General features: G+C 48.7%; 1 protein-coding gene across 5 annotated transcripts in view; it reads left to right on the plus strand.

Annotated features, from left to right (window-relative positions):
• Positions 1 to 12,368, plus strand: part of LOC119179724 (monocarboxylate transporter 9) — a 53,897-nt gene that overhangs the window by 32,101 nt on the left and 9,428 nt on the right. The window lies entirely within an intron of this gene.

The raw sequence follows: 12,368 nt of genomic DNA on the forward strand, positions 1-12,368 counted from the left end.
CTGTCTCTTTGTTCGTCCGTCTGTTCGTCCGTATGTCGCTGCATTCATCTCTGCGTCTGTCTCTTTGTTCGTCCGTCTGTTCGTCCGTATGTCGCTGCATTCATCTCTGCGTCTGTCTCTTTGTTCGTCCGTCTGTTCGTCCGTATGTCGCTGCATTCATCTCTGCGTCTGTCTCTTTGTTCGTCCGTCTGTTCGTCCGTATGTCGCTGCATTCATCTCTGCGTCTGTCTCTTTGTTCGTTGTTCGTCCGTCTGTTCGTCCGTATGTCGCTGCATTCATCTCTGCGTCTGTCTCTTTGTTCGTCCGTCTGTTCGTCCGTATGTCGCTGCACTCATCTCTGCGTCTGTCTCTTTGTTCGTCCGTCTGTTCGTCCGTATGTCGCTGCACTCATCTCTGCGTCTGTCTCTTTGTTCGTCCGTCTGTTCGTCCGTATGTCGCTGCATTCATCTCTGCGTCTGTCTCTTTGCTCGTCCGTCTGTTCGTCCGTATGTCGCTGCATTCATCTCTGCGTCTGTCTCTTTGCTCGTCCGTCTGTTCGTCCGTATGTCGCTGCATTCATCTCTGCGTCTGTCTCTTTGTTCGTCCGTCTGTTCGTCCGTATGTCGCTGCATTCATCTCTGCGTCTGTCTCTTTGTTCGTCCGTCTGTTCGTCCGTATGTCGCTGCATTCATCTCTGCGTCTGTCTCGTTGTTCGTCCGTCTGTTCGTCCGTATGTCGCTGCATTCACCTCTGCGTCTGTCTCTTTGTTCGTCCGTCTGTTCGTCCGTATGTCGCTGCATTCATCTCTGCGTCTGTCTCTTTGTTCGTCCGTCTGTTCGTCCGTATGTCGCTGCATTCACCTCTGCGTCTGTCTCTTTGTTCGTCCGTCTGTTCGTCCGTATGTCGCTGCATTCATCTCTGCGTCTGTCTCTTTGTTCGTCCGTCTGTTCGTCCGTATGTCGCTGCATTCATCTCTGCGTCTGTCTCTTTGTTCGTCCGTCTGTTCGTCCGTATGTCGCTGCATTCATCTGTGCGTCTGTCTCTTTGTTCGTCCGTCTGTTCGTCCGTATGTCGCTGCATCCATCTGTGCGTCTGTCTCTTTGTTCGTCCGTATGTCGCTGCATCCATCTGTGCGTCTGTCTCTTTGTTCGTCCGTCTGTCGCTGCATCCATCTGTGCGTCTGTCTCTTTGTTCGTCCGTCTGTTCGTCCGTCTGTCGCTGCATCCATCTGTGCGTCTGTCTCTTTGTTCGTCCGTCTGTCGCTGCATCCATCTGTGCGTCTGTCTCTTTGTTCGTCCGTCTGTTCGTCCGTCTGTCGCTGCATCCATCTGTGCGTCTGTCTCTTTGTTCGTCCGTCTGTTCGTCCGTCTGTCGCTGCATCCATCTGTGCGTCTGTCTCTTTGTTCGTCCGTCTGTTCGTCCGTCTGTCGCTGCATCCATCTGTGCGTCTGTCTCTTTGTTCGTCCGTCTGTTCGTCCGTCTGTCGCTGCATCCATCTGTGCGTCTGTCTCTTTGTTCGTCCGTCTGTTCGTCCGTCTGTCGCTGCATCCATCTGTGCGTCTGTCTCTTTGTTCGTCCGTCTGTCATTGCATCCATCTGTGTGTCTGTCTCTTTGTTCGTCCGTCTGTTCGTCCGTCTGTCGCTGCATCCATCTGTGCGTCTGTCTCTTTGTTCGTCCGTCTGTTCGTCCGTCTGTCGCTGCATCCATCTGTGCGTCTGTCTCTTTGTTCGTCCGTCTGTTCGTCCGTCTGTCCCTGCATCCATCTGTGCGTCGGTCTCTTTGTTCGTCCGTCTGTTCATCCGTCTGTCCCTGCATCCATCTGTGCGTCGGTCTCTTCGTTCGTCCGTCTATTCGTCCGTCTGTCCCTGCATCCATCGGCGCGTCGGTCTCTTCGTTCGTCCGTCTGTCCCTGCATCCATCGGCGCGTCGGTCTCTTCGTTCGTCCGTCTATCCCTGCATCCATCGGCGCGTCGGTCTCTTCGTTCGTCCGTCTGTCCCTGCATCCATCGGCGCGTCGGTCTCTTCTTTCGTCCGTCTGTCCCTGCATCCATCGGCGCGTCGGTCTCTTCGTTCGTCCGTCTATTCGTCCGTCTGTCCCTGCATCCATCGGCGCGTCGGTCTCTTCGTTCGTCCGTCTATTCGTCCGTCTGTCCCTGCATCCATCGGCGCGTCGGTCTCTTCGTTCGTCCGTCTATTCGTCCGTCTGTCCCTGCATCCATCGGCGCGTCGGTCTCTTCGTTCGTCCGTCTATTCGTCCGTCTGTCCCTGCATCCATCGGCGCGTCGGTCTCTTCGTTCGTCCGTCTATTCGTCCGTCTGTCCCTGCATCCATCGGCGCGTCGGTCTCTTCGTTCGTCCGTCTATTCGTCCGTCTGTCCCTGCATCCATCGGCGCGTCTGTCTCTTCGTTCGTCCGTCTATTCGTCCGTCTGTCCCTGCATCCATCGGCGCGTCGGTCTCTTTGTTCGTCCGTCTATTCGTCCGTCTGTCCCTGCATCCATCGGCGCGTCTGTCTCTTCGTTCGTCCGTCTATTCGTCCGTCTGTCCCTGCATCCATCGGCGCGTCTGTCTCTTCGTTCGTCCGTCTATTCGTCCGTCTGTCCCTGCATCCATCGGCGCGTCTGCCTCTTCGTTCGTCCGTCTATTCGTCCGTCTGTCCCTGCATCCATCGGCGCGTCTGTCTCTTCGTTCGTCCGTCTATTCGTCCGTCTGTCCCAGCATCCATCGGCGCGTCTGTCTCTTCGTTCGTCCGTCTATTTATTTATTTATTTATTAAAGGTACTTTCATTCGTCCGTCTGTCCCTGCATCCATCTGCGCGTCTGTCTCTTCGTTCGTCCGTCTATTCGTCCGTCTGTCCCTGCATCCATCTGCGCGTCTGTCTCTTCGTTCGTCCGTCTATTCGTCCGTCTGTCCCTGCATCCATCTGCGCGTCTGTCTCTTCGTTCGTCCGTCTCTTCGTCCGTCTGTCCCTGCATTCATCTGCGCGTCTGTCTCTTCGTTCGTCCGTCTATTCGTCCGTCTTGTCCCTGCATCCATCGGCGCGTCTGTCTCTTCGTTCGTCCGTCTATTCGTCCGTCTGTCCCTGCATCCATCTGCGCGTCTGTCTCTTCGTTCGTCCGTCTATTCGTCCGTCTGTCCCTGCATCCATCTGCGCGTCTGTCTCTTCGTTCGTCCGTCTATTCGTCCGTCTGTACCTGCATTCATCTGCGCGTCTGTCTCTTCGTTCGTCCATCTATTCGTCCGTCTGTACCTGCATTCATCTGCGCGTTTGTCCCTTTGTTTGTCCGTCTATTCGTCCGTCTGTACCTGCATTCATCTGCGCGTCTGTCCCTTTGTTTTTCCGTCTATTCATCCGTCTGTACCTGCATTCATCTGTACGTCTGTCTCTTTGTTCGTCCGTCTTTTCGTCCGTACGTCCCTGCATCCATCTGTACGTCTGTGTCTTTGTTCGTCCGTCCATTCGTCCGTCCATCTAGCTAAGCATCCATCCATTCGTCCGTCCATCTAGCTAAGCATTCGTCCATTCGTCCGTCCATCTAGCTAAGCATCAGTCCATTCGTCCGTCCATCTAGCTAAGCATTCGTCCATTCGTCCGTCCATCTAGCTAAGCATCCGTCCATTCGTCCGTCCATCTAGTGAACACTCCAATTACCGCCATCTCCCATCTTTTCATCATATTGTTACGGTGACAGATGTTTATTTTACAGGAGGGATGATGGATGCTTGCAGATGGAAGGCCTTGGACAGAACACAGTCAGTTCTTTTTCTTTTGCTCCTCTTCAACAAAAGTCCCGTATCATTTCCCTCAATGCAGACGATGCCCCTCTTGGTGAATTAGTCAGTGTCGCGCGTGGTATGGCTTAAACCGGGAGCCATGTACAATGTCAGTTTTCCTGAAACGAGGGTCACAAGATTTGAGGCGTGATATCACGTATGTAACGTCACTATGGCGCGACAAAACGACAAAAACACCTGTATAGTGGGCGAGAAACATTTGATACAAGCCACGCAACACTTGCGGTATGGAGTCTAGAGCCTCATCATATCTCCTTCGCTGAACGACACATGTCGATGTCGCTTATTGTATCGAGCTTTTGAACGGTCTTGGGCGGCGAAAGTCTGGAGAAGCGCGATGCGTCGTGCCTCCTCTGCGCGACAGAGTTTCACTGCAAGGGACGGGTTTTATTACTCTGAAAATGAAAGAATTTGTCAAGAATAGTACGTGGTTCACGGATGTATAGAAGTTAAAACGGGCTAAAGCCGATGGTATCTTGTAGCACAATGTTGTAGGCGCAGGTCATAAACGGTAAAACTTCGTCCCAGTTTTTATGTTTGGAATCAACATACTTAGTGAGCATGTTAATGAGCGTCCTGTTTACACGCTAAGTCAGACCGTTGGTCCAAGGATAATAAAAAGTGGCGTGACGAAACTGGGAAGCATACCGACGAAGCAACTCTTCCACGACGTTGGCTATAAACTGCCGGCAACGGTCACTGATAATGGCACGAAGGTGCCCATGCCGCAGGATGATGTAGCGTAGCAGGAAGTCACAAACGTGATCGGCTGTTGCGGCAGAGATTGCTGCGGTTTCGGCATACCGAGTGAGCTGGTCTACACAGACTATAGTCCAGTGGTTCCCAGTGATATATCGTGGAAAAGGGCCAATCAAGTCAATACCAACGACCTCAAAGGAAAAACATGAAAGCGGTATGGGATGGAGAAATCCTAGCGGCGCACTTGTTGGACTCTTGTGCTGTTGACAATGCTCACAGCTGGTCACGTATTTAGCTGTAGCCTGACGCATGCGGGGCCAGCAGAAACGTTTCAGTGTGTGGTGATAGGTCTTGGCAAACCCTATATACCCAGATGTTGGATCGTTGTGCATAGAGCTTGCAGCTCGTTGGGTCGCAAAGATTTGAGGACAACCAAAAGTAGGCGGGCCCCATTCGCAGCAAAATTTCGCTTGTAAAGAATGCCATTCTGCTTGACGAATGAGCTCTGATGAAGCTTTTTGACGGAAGATGAGAAAAAAGATGTCAGACTACTGTCTTGACGTTGTTCTGTTTGGAACGTTTTTATATATGAAAACCGCGAGTCAAGAGCGGCCAGACAGTCGTCTAAATTGTCAGCGTAGCATTCAGTCATGGGAAGGGGAAGTCACGATAAGTAGTCAGCGTCCGCTAGACGGCAACCACTCTTGAAGCAAACATCAATGTCATAATCTTGCAAACGGAGCGCTCATCGTGCAAGATGGCTGGCTGTATCTCGTAGATCAGTGAGCCAACAAAGTGTGTGGTGGTCTGTGACGATGGAGAATCGGCGGCCATAGATGTACGGGTAAAACTTGTGCACGGCGAAGGCAGCTGCCAGACATTCTTGCTCTGTAAGAGTGTAATTGTGCTCGGCTTTACGCAAAGAACGTCTCGCGTAGGCAATAACATGTTCGGCGGCACCATGACGCTCAACTAATACTGCACTGATACCAATTCCGCTGGCGTCACTGTGCGCCTCGGTTGGGTCTGATGCGTCGTAATAACGAAGAATAGGCCTAGAAGTGAGTAGAAGCTTCATCTGAGAAAATAACTCGCACTCTTTCTTCCACATGAAGGGTACATCTTTGTTGAGTAGATGAGTAAGAGGCTCAGCAACATCGGCGAAGCTAGGAACAAAACGCTGGAAATACGAACACTGGCGAAGGAAGCTTTGGAGTTCTCCCAGCGGGCGTGGTCGAGAGAAAGTGCTGACTGTGGTGATTTTGTGGGAATCGGGCCAAGCGCCGTGTTTGTCTACGAGATGGCCAAGAACTATAGTTTTACGATCACCAAAATGGCACTTTTTGGAATTCAAGCTAAGTGCTGCTTTCTCAAGGCACGTGAGAACGACATCAAGTCGGCGATTGTGTTCTTGAAACGTGCGCAAAAGATTACGTCGTCATCAAGATAGGGAAGACATTATTTTCATCTTAAGCCGCGGAGAACTGTGTCCATAAAGCGCTCAAACGTGGCTAGAGTGTTACATAGACCAAACGACACGACGCTAAATTCAAATAAACCGTCTGGATTTATAAATGCCTTTTTTTATCGGCAGAATGCATAGGGATTGCTAATACCCAGATCTTAGGTATACGGAAAAAAGTACGAAGCAGAGTGTAAACAATCGATAACACCGTTGATGCGGGAAAGCGGATATGCGTCTTTCTTTTTGTAACTGAGTTGAGCCGCCGGTAATCTACACAGAATCGCCAGGACCCATCCTTCTTTACAAGTATAACTGGTGCTGCTCCGGGGCTAGACGACTCCTGATAACTTTCTTGGAAGTATTTCAGTTCAGCACCTGCTCAGCAATAACTTTACTTTCAGACGGAGATACTATGTATGGTCTCTGACGAATGGGATGAGTGAAACCAGTATCTATAGCATGACAAGTGCGTAAAGGTGGTGCAAAAATTCTGTGGCTAAAGAGTGCGAAATTAAGAACAGATGCGTTGTTGGAGAGGATCTGAACTAACAATTGTCTCTTCTCTGGTAATAGCGTCTTATTCACCATACCCATGAGTATGTCATCACTAGGACGAGCCACGTCAGACGCATTTTCATTTTTTCCTGTCGTTGCTAATGACTGCAACGTTAACGTTGCTCCTGACGTCGAATTCAAGCACAGCCAGACTCATTCCGCCAGACAGTACAATCGGCTACAAAGAAGAGCTCACCACCCTCACCAAAGCTTTCCACTAATGGCAGAAGCCGTGCGATCCGGTACAACAACATCCTCATTCGCACAGCTCAGCTGGATTGGGTGAACTATGACGTCAGCGTTATCTGCTGTGATACCACAAACACATCAACAGGCACTTGAACTATTGACTGGGCCGGCAAAATTATGTGATCAACGACTGCGATAGTCTGTTGGCATCGCGTGAGCTCTTATCAAACACCAGACAGTATAACTTCACCAGCTGCGCCATCCACAGTGGTTCCACATTCTTTCAGAAAGTCTATCCCCAGGACAACGGCAAGAGTAGAATTCCGAAGAACTGAAAAATCTGCCTTAAACAGTTTAGCGCCGAAAGTAACAGTTGCAGTACACACTCCGATAGGGCGCAACGTTTCTCCACTCATTGCACGAAACGTTGTCTGGCTTTTCCAAGAGAACATCACTTTCTTGCCAAGACGAGTCTTAAAATTGCTGCTCATCACGGAGACAGTTGCTCCCGTGTCGGCTAACGCTGACGTGGGTCACCATCTATAGGAACACTGACCCTGTTTTGCAGCATGCAAACTGGCGGAGGCTTACTGTACGCAGTGAAAAATGTCCAGAGACATCACCTCCATTGGCCGCGGCGTCTAGTTTCCCGGCGGAGGAGGAGAAGTGAGACGCTGACGACCTGGTGCTGGTGACTGACGCTGGCGGGAAGAGGCTGGCGGCATGACACTGTGCGCAGAAGCCGGCTAATTGCTGCGGAAGTTCTGTTGGAAGTTGATTCGGTAGTCGTTCTGTGGCCAGTGACAGTCGCTCCGAGTACTTGCGCACCATGTGAAAATGCCGGGGGTCGTTGATACTGCGGCAGAGGTGACCGCCGCCGCTCTGTGCAGAAGCGGGCTATATGTCCACGAACGCCGCAGTAAAAGCACACAGGTGGTTCACGTCCCACTAGCTGTTGAAGATGGCTAGCGGAATAATCTTGCCACACTGCCATATCGGGGGGTGACCTTTGCATGGAGTCGTTTCACGGATCAGACATATAGGCAAGACGACGTGACTGTATCGGCGTCCTTGAGTCGACGAAGCCCGCAGCGTTGATGAACGCAGGTGGGGGGCCGCATAGCGTAAAATATCCGTGGCCATGTGCTATCTGCGGCATAGCAGCGTCCTGCCGATCAAGCTCTTCTCGTACTATTTGTCGTATTGTTGACGCCAGATCGCTGGGTGGAGAGACCACGTCGATGCTGGGCACCATTTTGACGTTGGTGAGTCTACCAAACTTTGCCGAAATGCGCCAATTTTTAAGGGCCTCAGATGTTCGGCAATGTGAGATGATGTCATTCGCCGACTGCAAGTCATCCTTGGCTATAAGCTAGGTTTAGATATTCTCCACAATGCCCTTAAGGAGATGTCCGACCCTATCCTCATCAATCATCAGTGCGTCCACACTCTTGGAAAGCTTGAGAACTTCTTCAACATACATCATACACGACTTCCCAAGTACTTGAGCACGTCGGCTCAGGGTCTGCTCAGCACGCTTCTCTATCATGGTCGGATCTCCAGAACACTTCTTGATTTCGTCCTCGAAGTTCGCCCACGTAGTTAAATTCTCCTCGTGGTTCTCGTACCACATCAACGCGATTTCCTCAAGAAAAAGAGGCACGTAGTTGCACTGGACGGTAGTGTCGCAGTCGTTATACAGATTAGTGCTTGTGCCATTTATCGACGTCCGAGGCTCTCCAGGTTTCTCAGAGAACGGGTGCGGTTCCCTGTAATAGTGTCCATAGATAGGTGTTAGGCGCAGCTGGTTGGATTTCGCCGTCTCAGGGTTCATGACGACTGGTAGCTGCGGAAGTCCTGCGAGTCTGCGGCTCCAACGGAACACCAGGCATGTGTTTTCCGTCATACTTTTCCGGTGCTCCAAGGTGTTACCCAGCACTCTCCATCAATTATGTTACGGTGAGAGATGTTTATTGTACAGAAGGGATGATTGATGGTTGCGATGGTTGCCTGACACAGAACACAGTCCCTTCTTTTTCCTCTCCTCCACTTCAACAAAAGTCTCATACCAATGTGTAATATTCAGCATATAGAAGTCCCGCCATCCAGTTGACATTCCAAATGCTGAACGAGAGGTGGCACTGGCGCACTTTCTTGCGGCCAGCGCTTCGTGTCTACTTCCCACCTTTCACCTCCTCCAGTTCATGGCTATATTCTAGTTAACTATATTCATGGCACTGTGGCCAAACCCTCACTAAACCCTGCTAAAACAAGAAAGTTACGCTCAGCGAGTTTAACGTGGCAACTCTTTCTGGTCAAATAGTGCTCAAAGTGCGTCCTTCTGATACATTTTTTTAGAAGCGTGAAATTCAAGGAATGGAAAGTTTATTTCATACTAGTAACAGCACTTCAGGTGAGTACACGCGTCTGGTTTAACAAAATCGCTTCACTGGCACGTATTACAAACAAGACCACATAGACACGATGCAACTTACACCTCTGGTATACTTTCACAGATTACGAGTCACTGAAACTGAAGGAAACAAAAAGAAAAGGCAACACAAAAAGTACTACGTTAGAACAGGATCACATATTATTTGGGACGAGAATGAAGATTTTTTTTCTCTCTTTTTCAGTGAGTTTTAAAGGTGAAGTAAAGTAGATTCAATATTCCCATTCCACACTCGAAAAAGAGATCGTGTATTTATGCCAACTTCTGAGGAAAGATTTTGCACCCTGCGTTTCTGTCTGTTCGCTGAGGTACGAAATCATGACCATTCTAATATTTTGTAACGCTGGGTATGCGGCTTCTTGGGGGTCATCGGCGTGCTTCGGCTATACAGCGCCGACGCTACAAGACGATCATCGTGTCGTATAAAGTGCGAGTTGTTCAAATAAGCTTCTTCTGGGCTGTCCGCCCGAAGAAACTGACACTCCAGGCTGTCCGCCTGAAAAAAACTGACCCTCCAGGCACCTGTATTTAGAAAAATGGGTAACACTTTAGACCACTAGGTACTCTGCTATGGGTACCATAAAGCAGTCCCGCGGCCATTTAATCATACCAAGCCTGAGTTCCCGCCCGAGTTCCCTTCTATCATAGTTACCACACATGCACTAGAGCGAACCCTAGAACTAGTGTATATGGAAGCTGAAACACACTGTGCTTCAGCGAGCATGGGGATGACGGGTAGTACGCGGATTTGTCTAATCTTTGTAAATATGGATTCGTGTGTGTTCGTGTGGCTTGGAACTGTTCTGCCACAATACAAAAATTGGTGATTGTACCGTGCTTGCGTTTCACCACCTTATTATATTACGCTTACCAATCTACCCATTATAGGCTTACCAATTTTAGGCTTCAAATCTAGTCAAGAAGTTCAAAAAGGATTCGCTTTCTTCTTCATAACAAAACCGAAACACAGCGATAAACGAAGCCACGAGTACGATTCACCATTCGTAAGTATGGAGTGTAGACAAATCCATGTACTACGCATTATTCGCATACTCGCGGAACGATCGCAGTGCCCGAGTCCCATCACGTTAGTTTATTGAAACTCAGTTTAGAAAGAGGTGTTAACGACTTGAGTACTTCATACTCTACTATAGGAGAGCATATAGCTTTCCCGTGGGCCTATATTACATAGTCAGTGTTCGAGTGATTTGAAGCGCATCCGATGCCTGTTTATAAAAAGATTATTTACAATATGTACAAAAAACTAAAGTTTTATAACATTCCAGTAATGGGCACATACACTTCGGCATATCTATGTACCACGACAAACGTCACTGCGTTGAAAGAAAGACATCATTGCTCTAATATCCCGTTTAAAAGAATTTTAATTTCGGATATATCTTACATATACAGTGTTTAGAGAAATTTGTTCTCATAGACAGTGAACATCAATTACAATCCAACAGAACATTGCGACAGAACACAACATCCACAGACACACCAAAAGTTGTAACAAAAAGATATGTGTACATATGTAAACGGAACACAACATACACAACTTACCCAACTACACAGGAATTGTTACAAAAACAATGTCTACATATGCACAATACATGGTAAACGAAGAACACACAAATAAAATGTAGAGATCTATATGTCAGATATTTACATAGTATATACAAGGTATTTGTATGAGCACTAAACAAAGATTAACCTACCAATACCAGGCAGGCCTGAAAACAAGCCTTACACGTCTCTCACAGACGAACACAAAACGGCAGGACCAGTGTCGAAGGAATTCCTCCTCACGCAGAAAGAAGAGTTCCTCCGACAACACAGATAGTATTTCTTTGTACAGTCGCTCCAAAATCGGGAAGAGAGCACGGCGGCGACGACCTGCTGCAACAGCTTCACAACGGTTACGCCAAAGACAGTAGGCACCAGCAACAATAAGAAGGCAAGCAAAGCGGCCTCGAGAACAATGTCCAGAAGAAACAAAGCGGTTTACTCCGAGGCCACGAAATCCTGCATGCACAGCCCTCCAGAAAACACAAACAACGACACATTGCCTTAACACATGCTGATTTGTTTCCCGTAGGGAGCAGTTCGGACATGTTGATGACTGGACCATTCTCCACCTTTCTAGGCGGTCATATACATATACTATAGCTTACAGATGCCTTCTTTACCTGGGACTACGTTTTGCTGCTCCAGCGGGCGACTTTTACACTTCGTAGGTCTGGTAGTGCTGAACCACGGTAGTGGAACAGGGTATAGTCAGAACCATGAGGTTGTAAGCACTCGTTGGCACGCGCTAGTGCATTCGAGCCTCGGTAATTGGCTGTATAGGAGGCTATGGCCTCTCCCTTTTACACTTTATCAGTCACATGGGAACGAGATTCTGCAGACGCGCGCTTAACCCACGTGTTTTCGCGTGGCGCGGCGATGAACCCGCGTGGCTTGCTCCAACAAGAGTTACGGACGACTAGCAGCAACAGAAAATAAGTGAACTCTTGGTGTGCTCCACCTGCAAGGACGCGTTGACATCGGGCAAGGTTTCCGTGATGAACGGAACTTTATGTCGACCCATGCGCTGCATCGCATGCTACTCATGGCTCCTTTTATTGGAAGATGTCCTTGCTTTTTCTAGTTAAAGCGAATGACAAGGTGATTACGACACCAGGTACAAATATGTAGCCAGGAAAAAATAAATTCCGCGATCGCATGACCAAGTGTTGTCATGTGGCAATACCACGTGATTCTGATTTGGAAGATAGTAAGGACATATTTGCAATTAACAGGCCTAGATGCACTGTTTATTGAAGTGGCCTCAGCAAACTTTCATCAGATTTGTGTAACTGTGTTCACGGCTTTTTTTTCTGCGTCCGAGTCCCCAAAATAGACGTACGTTTTCCCTCAGTTCTCATCCAGCCAGTATTTATATTTGCGATTTTTGTTCTATTATATGTGGCCAACGGCACGTTTATTTTTACAGAAATTTGTTTTGTGATATTTAGCGTTCTTTTATGCGGTTGTTCTCTGTTACACACAAGGTCTGCCCAACAATCAGCATGGCTTTATGATACATTCCATAGAGGTAGGGAAAATAAACAGGAATGCTTTTCAACGGCAATCAACTTTCGAGTGTACTGCGACTAAACTCAGCAAACGTACCTTCTGTAGTACCTAATATTTATATACTTCATTCAACTCAAAAGAACGCTACTTTTAGAA

This window comes from Rhipicephalus microplus, chromosome 7 (assembly GCF_043290135.1).
Source record: "Rhipicephalus microplus isolate Deutch F79 chromosome 7, USDA_Rmic, whole genome shotgun sequence".
Classification (NCBI taxonomy): Eukaryota; Metazoa; Arthropoda; class Arachnida; order Ixodida; family Ixodidae; genus Rhipicephalus; species Rhipicephalus microplus.